This window comes from Patagioenas fasciata, chromosome 10 (assembly GCF_037038585.1).
Source record: "Patagioenas fasciata isolate bPatFas1 chromosome 10, bPatFas1.hap1, whole genome shotgun sequence".
Lineage (NCBI taxonomy): Eukaryota > Metazoa > Chordata > Aves > Columbiformes > Columbidae > Patagioenas > Patagioenas fasciata.
The window spans coordinates 2,526,864-2,547,672 of NC_092529.1; the positions used below are offsets into that span (position 1 = coordinate 2,526,864).

The 20,809-nt window shown below is 48.2% G+C and overlaps 1 long non-coding RNA gene across 9 annotated transcripts in view; it reads right to left on the reverse strand.

The window, feature by feature from the left end:
* The window catches only part of LOC139828753 (uncharacterized), a 57,937-nt gene that overhangs the window by 15,040 nt on the left and 22,088 nt on the right, over positions 1–20,809 (reverse strand). For 4 of the 9 annotated variants that reach the window (XR_011740664.1, XR_011740659.1, XR_011740657.1 and 1 more), the window contains exons 1-4: positions 8,559–8,714; positions 4,918–5,432; positions 3,321–3,774; positions 2,994–3,201 (exon numbers count right to left, since the gene is read on the reverse strand). This is a non-coding gene — a long non-coding RNA (uncharacterized lncRNA). Of the gene's footprint in view, positions 1–2,993; positions 3,202–3,320; positions 3,775–4,917; positions 5,433–7,037; positions 7,424–7,945; positions 8,128–8,554; positions 8,715–17,390; positions 17,513–18,849; positions 19,157–20,809 lie in introns of those variants that run through there. The other 5 variants (XR_011740660.1, XR_011740665.1, XR_011740661.1 and 2 more) reach the window with 5 other exon arrangements.

Below are 20,809 nucleotides of genomic sequence, written 5' to 3' on the forward strand. Positions count from 1 at the left end.
GGCAGAACACGACCCTGCGAGGGAAGGAGGTGGCACCTGCCGCTCTGCTATCTTTCTGCTTTGTCTTACAAGCATCTGAAATTCTGTTTTAAGGCTTTTCCGTGCAGCGGTTTCTATAAATCACCCTTCGGGAATGGAGTGTTGAGGTGAGGGGGAAGAAATCCCGCACTCACTTAAAGCCTTTTATTTCTCTTGTGACGTGGACATCTTGGAGAGCAGATTAGCCAAAAGAAAAAGCAAATGGTATTACTGGTGACCTAATCCTTCCTCTCAGAAAAAGAAAGGGGAAAGAAAGCCTCTTGTGATCTCCACGGAGGAACTTGCCTTGTAAACTAGTCTCCTGTTTGAAACGGAAACAAGAACGTGAATCCTGATACAGAGAGGCTACCAAAGGCAGGGAACAGCTTAACAGACCGGAGATTTTCCCTTTCAGTGCAACGCAGGGTATTACACGGGTCCTGCCTGCATTAGAAAAACAGGCGAGGAAAACTTAACAGGTTATAAGATCCTTTTGGCCACAAAGGCATCCGAACATGGTTATTTTTATACAGTAGGCAGGAGCGTAATCTGGGTCCAAGTTTATAAACTGTGGCTTGTAGTTCATTAAAAGGATTCTGTTACCCACTCCTCTGCCTTAGGTTATTGTATCCAACCCCTGCAACGTGCATTTACAGCCCTTGCAAACCTGCCCTTCTATAAACCCAGGAATGCTGCCCCTGCCCCCTCTTCCCCTTAGGGAATGGGGGCAATCAATGCAAGATTAACTAAATATTTGAAGAAGGGACCCGTTTTTACTGGCAAACGTTATTTGGAATAAAAGTTTGCACTTCCTCAAGTGCTCAGATAAAAGCACCAAGGCAGGCGTGCTGTCTGCCCCCGGCCTCTGCTCAGGGAAGGAAACCCAGGGCTGGGCTAAGCCCACGGCAATACTGACAACAACCCCCAAACCCTCGGGATTTCAACCCAATTCAGCCCCCTTTGCTGCACCAGGGCAGGCAATCGTCCCACTGAGCCCAGGTGGAACTGAACTCCAGCTTCAACATCACTCCTAACAGCCGGTTTCCCAGACGAATTTAACTTCCCTTCCTCCATGCGAATCCCCACGACCAGGCTGCTGCTCCCCCCCCATTTTTCATTGTCTAGAAATACTTGGAGAGGTGAGGATTTTGTGGTGGCTTTGAACTTCGGTCCCCTCCGAGCAGAGCATCCCAACACCGGTGGCTCCGACACACAAACACAACCGTCCTGAGAAGCTTCCAGCATTACTCACATATCTATGTGGGGTTTTCTATTCTCCAGGAGCACAAATGCCCATGGAAAACCTGAATGGCGAGCAACATATGCAAACAGAATGTCATCGCGGCAACAGCTAGTCCATTTTTTAAATTCCAGGTAATATCTTTAGACTTCTTTTTTTGGCATCGTTCCTCAGCTCCTATCCAAGTATCCAATGTCCATGGCTTCCCTTAAACATGGTGGCAGATGCCATTCTGACAGGAAACCAGAAATTCCTTCCTGACCCAGCAGGTTACGTCATGCCTCTGATATGCAAGATCAAATCCAATCCAGCTACCTGTCCATCTCCAGACTGCCTATCAATTAGCATTAGACACTAATTTGATTAAATCAGTATGTTGAAATTTTATTTGATTCCACCTAAGGAGCGTAATTTCCCCTGTGTGTTCTCCGAAACCCACTAATTTTCCAATGGAATGGGAAACACAGGTTGGGATTTAGAGGCTATTTCTTCTACTTGTTAACATATGAGCCTAAAACCGCAGTAAAGAATAAATCCATGCAACTTGGTAGAATGAAACTTGCCAGTTTAAGAGAAAACGGCTTTTTACAGAATAAACCAGATGGGGGAAAGAAAAAAAAAAAAGTATACATTTAACTCTGAAACCTGAAGTGTTCTTTGAGGGAAAACGAATACGTTTTAGCCTTAAAGGGATCACAGACTGCAATTATATAATTCTTGTCAACTGATGTTAAAGATAGGCTGGAAAGAATGTATGCTGAGGCCCTGCAATAAAACGAGCTCCTTTACTCCTTTCAAATGTTTGCAAGCCTTGGAGGTTATCCAAAGGTCGAATACAGGAAAAGTCTTGGTGAACAGAAAACATAATCATGAGCTTTTTTTAATATGGGCTCTTTTTGTAATAAAATAAAATTATTGTAAGGGAAGGGAGAGCGGGCTCTGTCTCCTCAGATCTAGGGCCAGGGGGGCTGAGTTTTAATCAGACGCTGCTGTTCTCCCCTCCCCACTGTCGCTGCCCGCACAGAGGAGCCAGCGGAGCCACATTGGATGCTCTGCAGAGGCAAAGACCCAAGCTTGGCACCAAACCCCCTTTTCTGTGACACAAGGGCACTTTTCCCAAGGGGGAGATAGAGAGTTCTCCAGCCAGCCAGCTTGGCACAGGGCAGCAGTGGGAACCCCGACACCCTCCCATTATACTGGGGAGAGGGGCTGTGTCTGTCCAGACAGACCCCGTTTCACACAGAGAACAGCTCCACATGATGCTGGGGCTCTTACCTCTGGGGTGCACCACACCAAACGCCGTGTTTCCCGCAGAAACATCACCAGAAGCAGGAAGGTATATGGAGAATATCCCATTCAGCTACAGCTACATGGGAGTTTAGAGATGGGCTGTCAATACTCACAAGGATTTTGGGGCAGAACCCGTGGCTCTCGCACTGCCACCTGCACTTGGTTCAGACGTTTTCTATCTGGCTATGGATTTGACCCCATCTCCCCAGGCTGCTACACACAAGCCTGGAGCTGCAAACCATGAAGTATTTGGAAGGAATTAATGAAGCCGCATGTGCTGAATGCATCAGGCACTTCCAAGTTGTTGTCACCCTTCACAGACACACACCAAGGCTGGTTTTGCTCTAATCCCATTTTATCACCATTTACCTGTTACAGTCACTGCCCCATCCATCCAGCTCTTCCTAAAACACAGACTTATTACCTCACAGGCTGAGAAAATTACCTTACAACAAACAATGCTTTTTCCTCTCAAAAATCAGCAGCCCATTTTAATGATCAATCTGCGCTGCCTGGGGAACGCCACTCACGCTGACAAGTCCACCACTGTTCCGAAGATGTCGTTTCCCACTTCTTGAATTTCTCGTGGACTTTTTCTGTCCCACATTCCGCCATTATCAACCTGGATGGAGACACATTACCATCCCCTGCTCCTGATGAGTAAGCAGAATTAGGGGAAAAAGAAGAAAGAAGATCATACTGAGTGTCCCCATCTGGGCAAGAAACACAGTCGAGAGCTGCAGCAAGCTGGATAGACTGCGAGTAAACTCACCTGCTCTGTCTGGATGTGAAACTAATTCACATTAGCTGTGCTCCCACTGACCATATCTTGGCCTACTGGTAGGGAAACCGGAGCCTGCACTTAAAGTACTTTGTTTTTGTATAAATTCATGTCAGTAGCATATTCTCCAACAGTGCACGTTACTCTCCTTTGTCTTTGAGGAAGAAGTGCAGAGCTGCCACTTCACAAACCAGGAGACAAGGGCCTTGGGAAGACCATGAACACTACTGTGTGTGGAATATGGCAGATGTTTATTTTTAACAGTATGTACAGTCACAAAAAAGACTCAATTGGCAGCCCTATGGTGTCACAGTGTTGGGGTACCAGCTCCCCATTAGGTATGACCCAGAACAGCACCTCTCCTTCATTTCAATTCACCGCTCCATCTTCTGCCCCATCCTTCTCCTCCTCAGACGCGTTGCTTGGCTTTAGCCGTCTCTTTCAGCTGAAAAGCCAAGAGAATAAATACATGAGCACTGGAAAAATCACTACAAGTAAGCTGCTGATATTTAAAAATAAAGGTCCCTATTCATAGGCTGATTTAGGGAATAGTTTTGGCATATACCTAAGTCTAGCTGATCTCCATAAGACACAAAACCACAATGAAACCCAAATGCCCATTGAAGAGCCCTCCTGGAGGAAAGCTGCTGGCCCAAACTGGTGGATCAGTTAAAAGAAGACATCCCACAGAAATGCCATGTACTCAGGATGGCTCTGGGGCCCAGGAAACAGTGAGAGCAGCAAACCGACCCTGCACCCCAAAATTAAACCAGAGCCCGGGCAGATGAGATCCAGATTTTCCCGCGAGCAGAAGGTGGATGCTGGGTGGTGCTGCAGGCAGCCAGCTTTCCAAACCAGCTCCACGCACGGGAACAAACGCGTCCAAAGGCCTTGCACCCAACGGGGGACTGCTGGGTGCCGAACACATCTGAACAATCTGGCTCTGGGAGCGGGCACCGAGCCCTGGCAAACCCAACTCCCAGCCCTGCTGAAAATCTGTCACCACATCGTCAACGTTAAAAAGACAGGTTTTTCAAATGGGAAAAGTGCGTTTATCACCCTCGGCAAACTCACGAACAACACAAGGCGTAATTGCTCAAACGTCAAATAAAAATTCTCGTCTGAGTAAACACCACGCATGGACCTTTTTTGATCCCCAAATATGAATGCTTCGCAACAGGATGAGCATGTGGCCAGTGGGGTTGTGATGGAGAGTGCTTTGTATCCTTAACTATACCAGGCGTGATAAAGTGCCCGCTATCGTGAAAAAAAAGCTCATCTGAAAGACAGAGGGAAACCAGATGGGAAAGAAACACAAACTCACAGCAGGGATTTCAGGGATTTTTTTTCCCCCCCTCCCAATTGCTTTCAATATTTTCAAATTAAGATCTCTCCCATAGCTCGAGGCTACGCAGAAATACGGTCTCATCCACCTGAGGCATTCAGAGGGCAAGGCCAAGCTCAGCTTTGGTGCTGGAGCCGCAGCCTCCCACCCCATGGGGTATCTGTGAGCCTGGCCAAGGGGAACACGCACCCCAAACCCAGCCCCCTCACTCCCCCCGAAACCCAAGGCTGCTGGGATTCCTACCTCAGCAATTGCCAATTGCAACACCTCCGTTACTATGGATTGTGCAAAACTTTCTAATGCTTCATTAGTTCTTCCTGCCTCTGGGTTTTCTGATGTTTCCACCATGTTCACCACTGCTCCTTCAGAAGCCACCACCTTTCCACGCAGACATGCCCGCTCTGGGTTTTCCACCTCCCTTGGTGCTGCCGCTTTTCCTACCACTTCCACCTCGCCTTGAGATGCTGTTGCACCTTCCTCGGCTCCCTCTGAGTTTTCCATCTCCCCCGGTGATGCTGCTTTTCCTACCGCTTCCATCTTGGCTTGTGATGCAGTTGCATGTTCCTCAGCTCCCTCTGAGCTTTCTGTCTCCCCTGGTGATGCTCCTTCCACCTCAGCTTGTGATGTGGTTGCCCCTTCCTCAGCTCCCCCCAGTGCTGTGACAGCCAGTGCTTCCATGTCCCCTGTGAGGTCACCAGCAGGAAGCCCGTTCCCAGGTGACAACACAAGTCTGTGGGGTCAGAGAGCTGGACTGGAGCCTGTTGGTAGAAATGGAGAGTGTGAAGCATCACAACTATCATAGAACAGTTTTGGTTGAGGGGCCTTCCCAGCTCTCCCAGTGCCACCCCTGCCGTGAGCAGGGACATCTTCACCAGCTCAGGTTGCTCAGAGCCCCGTCCAGCCTGGCCGGGGATGTCTCCAGGGATGGTTCATCCACCACCTCTCTGGGCAACCTGGGCCAGGCTCTCACCACCCTCAGTGGAAAAAACTTCTTATGAACAAGTGTATTTCCCAGCACCCCTGCAAGTGGGTCAGTGACACATCCTGGAGCTGGAGAAGCCAGCAAGGGCAAAAGTCACCATTTGATTAATTCCTCTGTGTCCTGTCTCTCCCACTGAGACCAGCACAGGCACTTGATTAACACACAACTAACTTTTAGCCATATGACTATGCAGCACTACAACGGGGCTCCTGTAGCGTGGAGACATCCTCCCACGCGCTGTCACCCCGCCAGCCCCACACCGGGTGTCCTGGTTTTGTTAAAGACAAGTTTCTCTTTTAGTGAATTTCCCTGTCAGCTGAAGTCTTCTTACTAACTGCTTTCCTGAATGCGAGATACGTGTTCTGGTAGACATAGCAATGGTATGCAAGGTCTCTGGACTGATAAGGATGGAGGTACATCCCGCAAGAGGGGCAATGAGAAGTAGTGACCTGAAACCGATCAACTAACTATTCCATCCCATTCACGTGATACTTCATATAAAAGCGAGAGATCACGAGGGTCTCATCCCTCTTCCTTACGGCCAACGTTAGGAGAGGACCTTGCGAGTCGCCCCTGCGAACTGAGGTCTAGTGACAGACTGAATCCAGCTCCGGTTGTCTGCAGAGTCCAGTCCAGGACTTGGGGTGCCGGCCCCACATCTGCCAGAGCAGTTGCCGGGACTTTCAAGATTGGTTTTGTATATTTTATATTATTTCCTCTATTTTTATTAGTAGCATTAGTAAAACATTTTTAATTTTCCCAACTCTCTTCTCTCGGTCCTTCTTTCCCTCCCAATCGCCTGTCCTTAGTGAGAAGAGGGGAGAGGGATGAGCTAAAGGCGGAGAGGATGGGAGAGGGGGTTAACAATACATCTGCCGTGGTTTTATTGTCACCCCACAACCAAACCTCGACACCGGGGCTTGGCACAGCTCCCCAGCCCCCTACACACCTCCACGGGCAGTCCCGAGAAAAGGACAAATAACACTTGTCAGATGTGCCGAGCAACTGCGGCCGGCGGGGAGCCCCGATGCAAGCACGCGGGGATCACGGCTGTTCCCGGCTCACACATGCTCCGCAAACCAGCCAGCGGGGAACCGGGGCAGGCCTGAGGAAATAGCGATGACACCACTGCTCAGTGCCGTTTAGCACTGGTAATTGAAAAAGAGGAGGATGAAAAAACATAAGGTGGAAGGCTTTGAAAGGATGGGTTGGAATAAACAAGAGGTGTTGGCGTAGGAAAAAAGGGGAAAGTGGGAGAGAAAAAACTGCTGAGAAGGTAGAGGGGGAAAAACCGGCGACAAAAGCAGGCTGTGGATCACCATTCTGTGAGAAGGAGAACTGTGCCCAGCTACACTGAGAGAGACCAGGGGTCGAGAGGCACCTGAAGCACCGCGCCACGCACATCCGCATCCTCGCGGGCGCAAGCCAGTCGCTTGCTCATTCCAGCGAACGAGCTACCTGCATATCTGCTTCATTAAATAGTAACCCTGTAGGTCTGCTGACAAGAACATACTTCTCCCTCCTTTGGTAATTAGCCCTGAAGGCTGGTCATGCTCACTGGCCATGAAACGCTGCAACAAGCAGCCTTTTCATGCCACAAGCTTTACCTTTGTCCCTGTCTCTCCCCGCCAGCCTGGCAAAGGAGGCGCGGTGCCGGCCCCACGCCGCTGCTCCTGCGCGCTCTCCCCCACCGCCACGGGCGCAGACGTCTCTCAACGGGGCAGACATGAGCACGCTGGAACCACCGAAACTTTCAGTCTACTCCTTCTGCTTGGGGATCAAAAAAACCAAGGGCAGACTCAGGAGTGGCAATTCACTGTGAGTCAGCTCCAGCCAGCAGCAATTTGATGTGCTGGGAAGAGGAAAGGTCTTAGGAGGCTCCAGAGCTGCAGGAGATGAAGGAAAGGGGTTTGTGTAAGGAGCTGGACAGGAACCGACGGCTCAGCTCCTCTACAGAAGGCTCAGAACGCCGTGTGCTCAGCAAAGCTCAGCCTAGGACTGAGCAGCTTTCTCTCACTTATGCCACCAAGAACAGAACTTCTCTACCCACTTCACACACCCAGCACAAGGCTCTGGCCCCGGTTAGTGATGTATAGTCATAAAAGCAACAAAAGGCCCAAATCTATTTTAACAAACATAAAACGCCTCCGAAGGTTCCTGCAATGTGGGCTGAATTAAGCTAAAGCTGACATGAACTCAGTGGAAAGGATTAAATTTTGTTTATTTATTTATTTTTTAAAATTACTCTCCTTGTCAAAAAACCAGAGGAGGCAGGTTAGCAACACTTACCCCTTTCAAAGATGTTAGGAGCCTGAAAAGAAGCACGCATAGCCCAAAGCTCTTGCTTTATGATCACACTTCCCCCCCAAAATACTTTGGAGATAAATTCCAGGCACTTCAGCAAGGAGAACAGTGCAAAGATTAAACACAAACGTATTGCCAGTAATACTGGGCAGCCCGTTCCAGCAGGGAGACCACGGACCTGGGAATGAACCTTCAGCTGTGCTCTGACTTGAGATGTGACCTTGACTAAGTCCCACCTGCCCGCAGCCCCTCATCTGCACCCTCTGCGGTGGCGACGACTGACAATTCGCAAAGGTTACTCCTTATTTTGTGCTGTCTGAGGTCTGGTCACCGCAAGCCTCGTTTTTCAAGAAGCTTGCTGCCCGCATGGTTTTTGTACATGTCCCTATTAGCATTCTGACCCACATTTGCATCGCGGCCAATTTAACCTCATAACCTCCAATTTCATCTCATAAATGGCCTCTAAACCAGCAGAATATCACCTCTGCTGTCCCCAGGAGAGCAGCCCAGCAGGTTTTTGGATCAAGCCACCACTCCGCACCCCACTGTCACCTCCCTGCCAGCCCTGCATGCCAAGAGCATTCCCAGCCTGACCTGCCTTTGCATATCTTGCTCAAAAATGTGCATTTTAGGTGCCTCCCATTTGCTTCCTTCCAGCAGAGCCCAGCCTGACGTTCTGTTTTCTACTCTGCAGCGGTTTCGTTCACTCAGGAAAACGCTTTGCAAAGCCCCTTGTTAAAGCCTCTCCCACCGCTTGGCAGTCGCCGACTTTGCCCCCAGCCCATCTGTTTACGTCTGACTAATGTTCATTGCTTCAAAATGAGCTTGAAGTTAATGCCGTGCCTCCCAATTAAACTTTTGATGGAATGACATCAAAACCAAAACAGACAGAAAAAATTATTTCCCTTTGACAGGCTGACCACATTGTACAAAACTCACTGTTATAAGACTCCATTTGCTTAGACTTTTGCCAGACTTTAATCTTTGGAATTAAAGCTTTCCATGCTGGTTGTCTACCCCAGCTGGAATTCGGGGTGAAAATTGCAGCTAATGCAGTTCATCCATTACAGGAAAACGTTTTACCCAAGGAAGAAGAAAAACACCCCACACAAAACAACCACCAAAACCCACACAAACACAAAACACACACACACAAACAACTGATGTCTCTCGCAAGCATTGGGTTGAACAGTCTCAGCGCTGTGGTTTGGACCACTGCTCTAAAATCTGGCTGGAAGGTCACAACGGTGGTAGGGAATCATTTTTTACAGGGTGAACACCACCTTTGGCCAAGCTATAAGCCCCCAAAAATCAGTCTGTACATGCTCTGTAGCAATTTGTGATCATTTGGCATTGAAAATATTTTCCTGACTTCCCAGATCTGATTTTTTCTGTGTGCAATTCTCGTTTTCTTTAATGTAATCTATAAAAATAGCCAGTGACCTTTAGTGACATCTAAACAGGCTCCTGGTTTCCTTCCATGGTTTGAAGACTTAAACAATAGCCCCAAAGAAATGACTCAACGTTGCACACATGCACTCGATGCCTGGGAAATCGCTGGTTGGTGGTCAGAAGGGACATGAGGGACAATTCACGCAGTCCCAACATGTGGTGGGTCCAGGGGTTCAGGTGATTTGGGGGTTCCGGCATGAAAAGCCTGTGATGCAGCAAGACGATGTCCCCCCAGCTACTGCTCCACACACACAGCAGTGCAAGGATGCCCACGAGTTTTGGATAAAAGACAACATGGGGAAAAAAGCCATCCTGGGTTACCAGGGGACTCGGTGGTTGCCCCCACTGAGTAATTGGCGCAACGCTTTCCATGCACCGAGCCTCCCAAATTCTTCGCACGTGCTGCTCGAATCTTTCAGCGTGGCAGAGGGGAGGATTTGTGCTCCCAAACCAGCGTATTCCTATAGGTAGGAGCATTGAATTACCCTCATTCCTAATGGAGGGTGACAATTTCGGAATCCTATTCAGCAACGTTCACCTGACACCAGCTTTTCAACACGTCTTGTAACCTTCAGCCAGAACGAAACCTTCAGCCTTTAGACCACAAGAGACATGTTGGAAATCTGAGAGAGGAAATACGCAGGTTTCTGAATAAAGCAGGGTTCTGGAAGCGGGGTCACCTCCCAGCTCACAGTCGCAATACGACAACCACCAGCGTTACAGAAAGCGGACAGTTTCCAAGTGAGTTATGTTGTTGTCGCTCTGAAACTCCTGTTTCCTAAGAACTTCTTTTCTATAGACCTGCTAAAGCTGCTATTTACCCAACACAGCCATAGCGCTTGGGTCATTAAACAATACTGATGGCAATGCCCGGAGAACTCCAAGCACCTATTGTAGTATCACTGAATTCCTCCTTTGATCACCATGGTCAAAAATATCTGATTTTTATCACTCTTTAATAGCTCCCAATCAACTTTCAGAAGTTACCACAATGCTCGTGGTAGAACCTTTGTCAGGCCAGGGTAATCATTGACAAAACCAGAACAGCAGATCTCTAGCTCAGCGTTGTCAGCCACTTGTGACCTTCTCCACGGACTCGCTACCCCAGGGACAGGGTTTCAGCTCCCGTGTTGCGGACCACTCTGGCCGAATTAGAGCAGAAATGCAGAACGTCCATCTCTGGGTGGGACAGAGGGACCGAAACTCCCCTTCATTAACTCCTTAACCAAAGCAGCCCCATGTTACATGAGCCACCAAATCGCTCACAGCATCAAACTGCAGCAGCTCCCGGAGCTGCTTTTGGGCTCCAGCTCTTCCCACTGAAGCCATGGGGCATCTTGTTGAGAAGCAGCTACCTAAAACTACCTGAAAGGAGGCTGGAGCATGGAGGGTGTTGGTCTCTTCTTCCAAATGACAGGATGAGAGGACGACGGGTCTCAAGTTGTACCATGGGAGGTTTAGATTGGATATTGGGAACAATTTCTTCCCGGAAAAGGTTGTTGGGCACTGGAACAGGCTTCCCAGGGCAGTGGTGGAGTCACCATGCCTGGAGGGGTTTAAAAGGCATTCAGACGAGGTTCTTAGGGACATGGGTTAGTGCTGGAGTTAGGTTAGGTTATGGTTGGACTCTGATCCTGAGGGTTTCTTCCAACCAAAATTATTCTATTACTATATGAAATGGGAAAAGCCTTTGGACCATACGTACGTTGTATAGTAGGAAAGTCCATATAGAGTATGCACAAAGAATAATTGAACCTTTCCCAGAAAGCAGCTGACTCAGACTCAGAAAGCAATGGCTGCTTACTAGTTAGCCAATTAAATAATTACGGAGTAATAAAGAATGAACCCTCATTCTCTCAGGAAAACCTTTATGAATCAATAATACCTGGATGCACCAAGCTTTTCACTCGGGGAGCCCTAATTACTGAAGAACCCACAGAAGTGAGCAGCCAGGCCACTCTCAGAGGTCTGGAAAGCTCTCCTCTAATCACCACCCGGCACCAGAGAAGCAGAGTTGGCAAAATTCAAGCAAATCCCTACTGGATTCTTAAATGAAGTTCTAATCCGATCCCACCGTCTACTGAGAAACGATGTGTTTGAAGGAAAAGGATCTGTCTCCCATGACGGAAGTTTCCCCCAGCATCTGAGCTGAGCGCAAATGAAACCTTGAACCCACACTCGGCATCATCATTAAGAGCTGAAACTTTCAAATAAGGACAATATAAAAGATGCCAATAAAAGTTTCTTTACTGCACGGCCTGTTCTGATGCATAAATCCCATCCCACGTCCCCTCCAGCCCGGCTAAAACCGGGGCTGTGCCCAATCCCCAGGGAGACCCATGCACGCTATTTCTGACACAAGCCAGGGAGCAGCTGTAATTACCAAGATGAGTCTCATGAGAATCTCAGATCAGAGAAACCCACCTCCATTTGCACGAGCTTTTAGACAAACATCCCCAAAAAGCTGAAGGTTTACTGAGGGACCGACCCTTTTCTGCAGCCATTCCTGCACAAATCCTGCGTTTGCCAGTTGTCCTTATGGGTGGTAAGGTCTTCAGGGCAGGACCAGGACTTCCAAAGCATTAGTGAAACGCCAGCACCACCAACCTCTGGTTCTAAAAGGAGCCTGTGTGTCCTGCCACAGTATAAATAATATTCATAACCCATCAAGCGCTAACACATGACTTGGTGATGACCCCCCCTCATCTATCCACGCTACTGTAGGTTCTTGAGGTCAAGTTTAGTGAGGTTTAACCCATGAAAGTGAACCATACGTGTCATCCAAATGATCAGAGAATGGGAAACGTGACACATGATCAGGTCACATCAGAACAAAACTGAGAAACGTATCACAAAACTCATCTCTGTGTCTCTAATTTCTCTTTTGCTTCAACCACCAGATGTTCTCCATTCAATTACCTGTCGCCTTCTTCAAGATTTAAATTGGACCCAGCGTACTGCCAGAGACATGGTCACAGCACAGAAACGTCATAGGAGGAATGCACTTTTTGCCTGTGTCTGGGAAAAAGATACAAAAATAAAAAGAACTAAAAATCCAGTGATGAGGAGGCAAGGTCCGGGCGCCATAATGGAGAGCTCAGAATCCCACTCTTTCCCTTGTATTAAAGCAAGCAGCTTCACAAAGGCTCAAATCATAGATTATCTCCAGGGTTATTGTGATGTGACTATGAAGCTTCTCACCAGGCTGCCAGTGGGGGGAAAGGAAAAAAGCGCTCTGAATCAGGCCCTTATCATTTATACCACATTACAATCCAAAATAAAAATGACTTGCTCCAGATTTGATAGAATAAAGCATCTTGAGATGCCACAGAAGTACCCAATTTTCAATAAAGACATTAAACCTAAGCTTCAAAAAAAGAGAATAATTACATCGTTTTTTTTGCTTTGAGTTTTAACCTTAAAAGCGGCAATTTATAAAACTAGGTGAACATCCACAATTCCTAAGCAGATCGCAGCTAATTAGACCCCTTTTGATCTTTTATTTTGCCTAGAAGCTTATTTAACAACTTTAACACAGAACTCAAAGGTTTTGACATCCAAGCGGCCGGGGGGAGGAGGGAAGAGCGCAGAAAGGAGAAGCGTTCTCTGCTGCTCGCTATGGTAGGAGGTTTGTCGCTCTGGATAATCCCCACGGGTCTCTCTTTGGCAGAGGATGGACAATTTTGCAGCGTTCCCCTATGTGCAGTATCCATCTTGTTACCCTGGGGCGAGGGACAGAGAACAACAAATAGAACAAGGCTATGGAGAGGGATGGGAGAGTGACAGAGGGAGGACACAGGGGAACACGCTGCCTGCAAGCAGCTCCCGTCAAACGGGGGGCTGGAGAGATCTGAAACACTCGTCACCATCTGGGTTTGCTGAGTCAGTGTTAACCTAACAGGAACAAACCTGGGACCTGGGCTAAATCCCTGTCTAACGCTACTAATCCTGCCCTGTCACCACTTACTTTTAACTGTCTTCTGTCTCGAGGTGGGAAAGTCTGAGTTTGCCCAATAACTGAGTTTATCTAAGAGTCCTTGTTCGACCACACTGATCTCAGCTCTCGGCCCCCAAGCTGTTCCAGCCTCCCCACATCCACCCTAAGGGTCTGTGCTCCCACTCCCCCATCCCACCCTTGCAACCACCAAGAACACTTAAACCATTGCCTTCCACTTATTGAAAAATTCATCTTCCTCACCCAGTTCAGAGCCCGTCCTGAGGCCAATCCTCCTTCTGGCAACTTCACTTCTTTTTCTCCTCGTCCTCCATCCAGCTGAATGGGGTTTCGGAAGAGGCAGGGTGGACTGGAGCGATCCCAGACAGCACCCGCACGCCAGCACCACAGCTATTTCACCCCTCACGCTGCGCGTCGCCACGTTAACGATTTCAAACGAAACCATTTGCAAAGCTAAAAGCTTAATGTAGCAACAAAAATCAATACGGTGCTCAAGAAAATCCCCTGATGCTGGAGATGTTAAAGCATCATTCAGGTGGCCAGCACCAGGGCATTCTCTGCGGTACTGGTGGCCCAGCAGATCATCAGAGTGGAGGCTGCTTTAATTGATTCTCTTTGTCATTCCAGTATAGATCTTTGCTTTTCAAACTGTGTTCGGACCTTCCTGCTGCAATTCATAAATAGAACAAGTCCAAAAAGCGAGGATCAATATATCTGGGAGGCAGAATAGAGCAAAAAGGAAAAGGCCAAACGCTTTGTTGGCATAAAGAGCACGTTCCTTGACGCTGCGGTTTTAGCATTTAAAATATGAGTCCAAGTATGGGCTCAAAGTTCGTTAAATAAAGGGAAAAAATACTAGTGACCTTTGCATTCCCACAGCAGCTCTCTGCACATAAATCCAAGACTTTTTCCAAATGTTAATAACTTATCATGTATCGTTGGTAAATGGCACTGTTGGGGTGCAGAAAGTGAGCGGGGAGGCTGAGCTGCCCACGGTGACAGATCAGACAGGATCCAGCTCTCCTGCCCACGCTGCCTGTGGCACAGAACCATCTCCCCCCTTCCCAATGCTCTGTGCTTTCCAGACACCGGAAAGTCATTTACCTGAACTATCCACAAGCAAAATAGTAACTGTAAAAGTCTCCTTTTGCCTGCAAAGGCAAATGCTTTAAGGTAGAAAAGCCATTCTGTGCATCCATGGAAATGCTGATCCCTGGTTTTGGAAGAAAACGTTCAATGCTGAGAGTCTGCCTGTCTCTCTTTAAGAAAGGATTATTTCCAAGGTTTGCTTGCCTGGTTTTGTGTGTGGAAAATAGGAAGGTATCTCCTTGCCTTGGCCACAGTGGGTTTGAAAATCTTCCTAAAGGAAGCAAACTTAATAAACAGCAAATAGTCTAACTGGCTTCCTCCCTGGCTCCCAATAAACAAGGAGCAGGAGGAAGTGGATGGAAAAAACCACCACCACCCCTCAAAAAATCTTGATAAAGCAACCTGGAAGTGTTTCATTTTCCCCCTCTATATCAAGGAAATCTGAAAGAATTTGCATGTTGTGGCGAGATTCCAGGATGAAAAGTGGTCCATGCTCGCGAGTCTCATGCAACTTTAAGAGACAAATGAGAAGGAGCTATAGACAGTTTATAGACACCAGAATGATGTTTGGGCACAGAGGATGATCTCCAAAAGCTGCAGGGACAAGTGACAGGTTAGTGCACAGTGTTATGAAGTGTATGGGTCACCCTGGGTGCTCTGAGGTGTCCCTGTGCCCCAGGACCATTCACGCATCCTCAGAGTGTGCAAGAGGCACAGAAACTTGCCTACAATTTGCTTTTTTTCTGATGTGATTGGTGTGGGTTTCTCGATTTGACGTTGTTCTAAGGGACAGAGATACTCTCTGCTTCTCTTACACACACTCACCAGATCCATATAGCTCTGTTCCACATGAAAGAAATCCCCAAGGATTCCAATTGTTTTAAATAAAAAGCCTGAGCAAATGAAAAACAAACCCTCTCTTGCCACCTACTCAACAAGCACAAGCAGCCCTACCAAAACACGCTGCTGCTAAAGCTTTGCACTAACACTTGCTCAACACCAAACAAAAGCAGAATAAGTGACCGAGTCACTCCGTAAAATCAGATCTAATATGTCAAAATATTTCAGTTTCACCCAAACACTCTTAGTTAGTTAGTGCTAAATATTCGTTCTGTCTCTTAATGCCAGGCAAGCCAGATTTCCTGCTAGAAAACAAAGTTGAGCAACGTGTCTAAGATCAGAGGAATGTTGCCTGGACCGAAATAATAACTAACAACTCATCTCTCAGTCTGTCCTCCCAAGAATGAGGCTCCAGCTCCTTCCACTTCGGTACATGCCACCTTGGCTTTTCTCCACTGCTTATTCCTCTTATTTCCTCTCTCCTGGAATCCAAATAAATCTGCGTGGTGCTAACTGAGCTCCTACAAAGCGAACAGTGGAAGAAAGGCATCTTAACCCCCCCTTCACCAAACAGCTCGGGCTGCCCAGGGCACCATGCAGGGCTCTCCATGGGACTCGCTGGGGACAGCACCCACCGTTCCCCTGGGGAGCCCCGTTCTGCAGCTCCCTTGCTCTCCCCGACACTTCACCCAGCAGCTGCTTTAGCACCAGGGCTGGAACCTTCAGTCCCAGCTCGCTGCACCGTCTCCTGGGTTTGATCCTGTCCCTCAACCCTTCCACTCGCCCTTTGGAGCTGAGTGGCACCAAAAGAGCATCAGGACAAGTTTCCCAAGTGATGGCTGAAAGCTCTACGAGCGCAAATGCTTTTGTTTTCACAAGAGAAACGTCCGCGGGGTTGCGTTTAAGGCAAAGGGTGAAGAAACATCTGTGCGCACACAACAGCGGCACCGGCACGAGCTGCAGCTGCGAAGCCCCTCTGCTAACACTGCCTGCTGGCATAAATATAGTAACAGTGCCGCACATGTGGCAGGCTGTTTAATTTTAGAAATCAAAACTATCGAGTGATTAAGTTAGTCATCCTTCCTCAATTTGGGACCAATACAACAGTACCAGAGGCAGCGGTCATAACCACTGTGGTTTGCGAGAGAGAAAGGGAGCGCATGTGTGCGCTCCTGCGGCGGCAGGGAACACAGAAACCCGTCCTGTTCTGCCCGCTCTGATTTCCGAAGAGGGATTGGGCAAAAGGAAAAGAAATCCAACATTTTAAAACAGCCTTCAAATGACAACCGAGTGCCTGCAGAGCCTGCAACGCGCTCTGGGTGCGGCTGTCGCCGAACCGCCGCACTGAACGCGCAGCTTTCAAGAAGAGAGATGAAAATTATCTTGCGCCAATTGGCTTCTGGCCACTGGAAGTGAGATACGTTCAAATCGCAGTCAGGGCTTTGAATTTCCACAAGGGAAACTAAGGAAGAAGGGAAACAGGAGTTTGGTTCAGGCAGCACAGCTGCCACGCTGCAAAGGTGTCCCGGTCAGGAGCACGAGTGTGAGTGGGCATTGTGTCCTGCAGCATCGCACGGATCCGTGCCGCCGGTGCACCCAGTCCTGTGGTGCTCAGCCGCCCAGCGCTCACAACCACAGGAGCAGCAGCATCCTCTGCAGAGCCCCACAGCTTATCCTCAGCACCAGGAGGATGCAGCCCTGCAAAACCCACCGGTATCTTCCCCTTCCAGTGAAAAGCGACGGAGGAAGAAAGCAAACAAGTCATGGAGGGATTTTCTGTTTCTCTAGACAAACACACTAAGAGCGGTTCAAAAGAGGCTAATTAAATTCCAAAATCCCTGTGCAAATACGTTAATAGCGATTTGGAAATGAGCAGTTAACCAAGGAAGTTTTCAAGGTGGGAAGTGTTTGATACAGAAGAGCCTCTCGGCCGACGTTATGGACAATTTCTCTGGCTGGGCCACGTGTTCGGGGGAGCGGGCAAAAGCAAATGCTCCTGGGGGCCAGAGAAGCCAATTCCTTGCCTTCCCAACCACCAGGAAACCAAGCAAACCCCAAATGACATGGCCATGAACCTGAACAACCACCACATACCCCCATTGAAGAGTTCTTCTTCCGTGTTTCCATGATGGAGTAAAAGACATTTCTTCTCTCCTGCTGTTGCTACAGGAAACTTCCAAACCCCAGATAAGTCTTTATCCTCTTCCCACACAATCCTAGTCAAATAAAAGAAACAAAAAATCAGTTGCTTGTAAGAGATACGTAACAGTTACTTGTGGGGAAGAAGCTGTTCTATAGCCATCAAGAACTTCTGCTTTATTTTTCTCGTTTCTGCAGTTTGCATCAGTAACTGCGACAGAAAACATGAACGCAACGCTACTATTCTAACGGGAACCAGAGGCTGTCCCCCTTGTGCACGAAACATGAAATGATGAGAAATGGATAATTTCTGGTAATTGCTCATAAGGTGGCATGGAAATACCTGATGTTGTTACATGGTCTCCACTCCCATGGTCTGTGGAATGTCTTGATTTTAAATGCCATCGTGCTCACAAGCAAGAAGGGCAGAGGTACTGCTCTTCATTAAACGATGCCAAAGCAAAATCCATAGAGAAGTGGTGTGTCCTTGCAAAATCTCCATCAGAGCAACAAACTAAACCCACGGGCTGAGGCCCTGAGAACCAGGCCAGCTCATCTTAGTCAAATCTCCAACCATGGTCACAAGATTCTCTCTCCTATTCTTTCCCCCATTCTCTTTCCCTTATTTTCTGCATGTCCTCAGTCAAATACAATTCAATTTTTCCAGGCAAGATCTCATGAGATATTGATTCATATGCTTGTTAAAATCCAGACCCATTATACCTCTCTTTCTGCTTTCATTCACTAATTTTATTGTGCTATAAAATAGAAGATTTTCTGATAAGATACATGCACCATGCCACCACTTCTGCTAAAGGCATACAGCTGCCATCGGCTTCCGGAAACATGTTTGTTTAGCTCATAAATCCTCATTTCAATATTTTGCTAAATACAAAAAGTACGCATGCAGGATAATAAATTCCAGAATCATTCTTCCTTTGAATTTGACAACCAGAACCGCAGTTATTTCCCCAGCCCTGAAGTCCCTCTTTGAAAGAGCAGTCAGCAGTCTGATAACTTTAGATAAACCATTTCATTTCCAGAAGGGGCCTTGTCTGTATATACATACAAGTTACATATAGGCTGCTGGGAGTTCTTCTCCCTGATCGCTCCCTATTGGGAAGCAGAGGTGAGTGTGGAACCGGCAGCCTCTGCTTTCTGCATCACAAATCTATCTCATTCAAAATTTAAGAATCATTTTCATGAGCCATAAAAACCTGTATTTGTTACCGCAGCAGCAATCGAGTTTGCTTTTCTGCAGCTTCAACAACTAGAGGAGGCCCAATAATTGTTTTCCCACTGTGTTATTTGTAGGAAACTAAGAGAGAAAGCGGGAAAGACAGAATTAAAAAATATATAATAATTCCAAGGCTGGGTTGCTTGGAGAAAGGTGCTACACAAACATTTCAGGTACCTGCAGTGCACAGGTATTTGAACACATTATGGGCTGCTCTTAGAGATAAAACCCCTGGCTAAATGACACCGTGCAGCGGCGAGATGACAGCCAGGATGATCCAGCAGTACGGTGAGTACTCAGATGAACACCGTGGGACAGCAATGGACAGAGCTGGCACACAACGCATCGGTTATTCGGGCTCAGAAACACCTCCTTGGCTGTGCTGACACACGCCATCCCTTGAGGCCCATTTCCAAGGTAGCTTTCATCATATGCAATCCAGCAATGTCAAATCCCAAGAAACACTTCATTCATCTGCAACGTGCTGTAATACAAAGGAACACCGAGGTTACTTGCACCAGACACCGTGCACAAACAAGTATCTGCCTTCACCAGCCGTCCTTTCTGCCAGACGAGGCGCGACGGCGAAGCTCGGAGTTGAAGGTCAGCCAAGTTGGTCAGTGGGCCAGAGCAGGGCAGGCTGCTCGGGACCGTGTTGGCTCACGGTCAAAAGCAGGTGAACCAGGACCAGGATTTTGTTCCTCACTCAACGCTGACTCACTGCATAACCTTGAATGAGATGCTACACCACATCTTCTCCAGGTGGAAACGGTACAATGCGCCCATTCCCCCATGTTCGTGCGTGCGGTGCAATCGGTGCCCGTAAGGCACTTTCAGGTCATTGGCTCAAAGGTACCAGATAAGAGCAAAGCCTGACGGTTGTAAAATGTCTTGGGTTTATTCTATAATACGTGATGTTAAGAGCCTGGGTCAATGTACGTGAATTTTTTCCAGCACTCCACGAGTTCTTCTGCATAGCAAAGTTAAAGCAAGCGAGAGAGAGACGTTCCCATTTGATTGGCTGGGACTAGCTGCAATTAAAAACCATAATTTATTACCCTGGATTACGAGCATAATTTCAATGCAGAGAATTAAGGTTTTCTTCTGAGATGGAAATAAAGATTAATTTTTAATTTCCTTTCTCACTGCACATTTAAGAGCAATGGATTCCATAGAAAACTACAGGTCAAAATAGTTTTATGGAGGAATGACAATGTTCTGTTGCCGAATAATTTAATGCTCTCGCTGCCTTTTTAATATTTGACTGCAGCTCCCTCATGCGAAACAGCGGCAGCAGACGCCGTACACGTTTGCTGCGGCGCTCAGGTCAATGTGACTTTGAAACAACAAAGTTTTGCAGCTCTCGTTGTTCCCTGGCGCAGGCAGCTGCCTGCAACAAGACGGGCACAGGCAGGGCAGGCAGCTGCCTGCAACAAGACGGGCACAGGCAGGGCAGGCAGCTGCCTGCAACAAGACGGGCACAGGCAGGGCAGGCAGCTGCCTGCAACAAGACGGGCACAGGCAGGGCAGGCAGCTGCCTGCAACAAGACGGGCACAGGCAGGGCAGGCAGCTGCCTGCAACAAGAAGGGCACAGGCAGGGCAGGCAGCTGCCTGCAACAAGACGGGCACAGGCAGAGCAGGCAGCTGCCTGCAACAAGACGGGCACAGGCAGGCAGGGAGCTGCCTGCAACAAGAAGGGCACAGGCAGGCAGGCAGCTGGTCAGGGTGGGAAGGGCAAGAACTAAATAAGAGCTTGGGGGAAGCAAAGGGAACCAGGATGGGCAGGGACATGGGGGAAGAGCTGCACAGTGGGTGCATCCTCCCTCCACCAGGGACAGGTATGTTCAGATAGAGCAGGAGAAGCATTTCCATCCGGCAAACGCTGCTGTGGGACAGCGGGACTCGGGGGTTTTGCCCGCAAGCAGAATTGTGCTGTTCCAGTTTCCACAGCGCATCAGCAGAACGCAGGGGAAAAGCAAAAGAACTGTGAAGCACAAGGTCATGAATTCACATGGCACCATGAGCCAAAACTGCTCCCAGCCCCTGGGAAATGCTGGGAATCCACACCGTTACACAGCACTTCTGAGTGAGCTGAAAAACAGAATCCGACACAGCATGAGCAAGGAGAGGGGATTT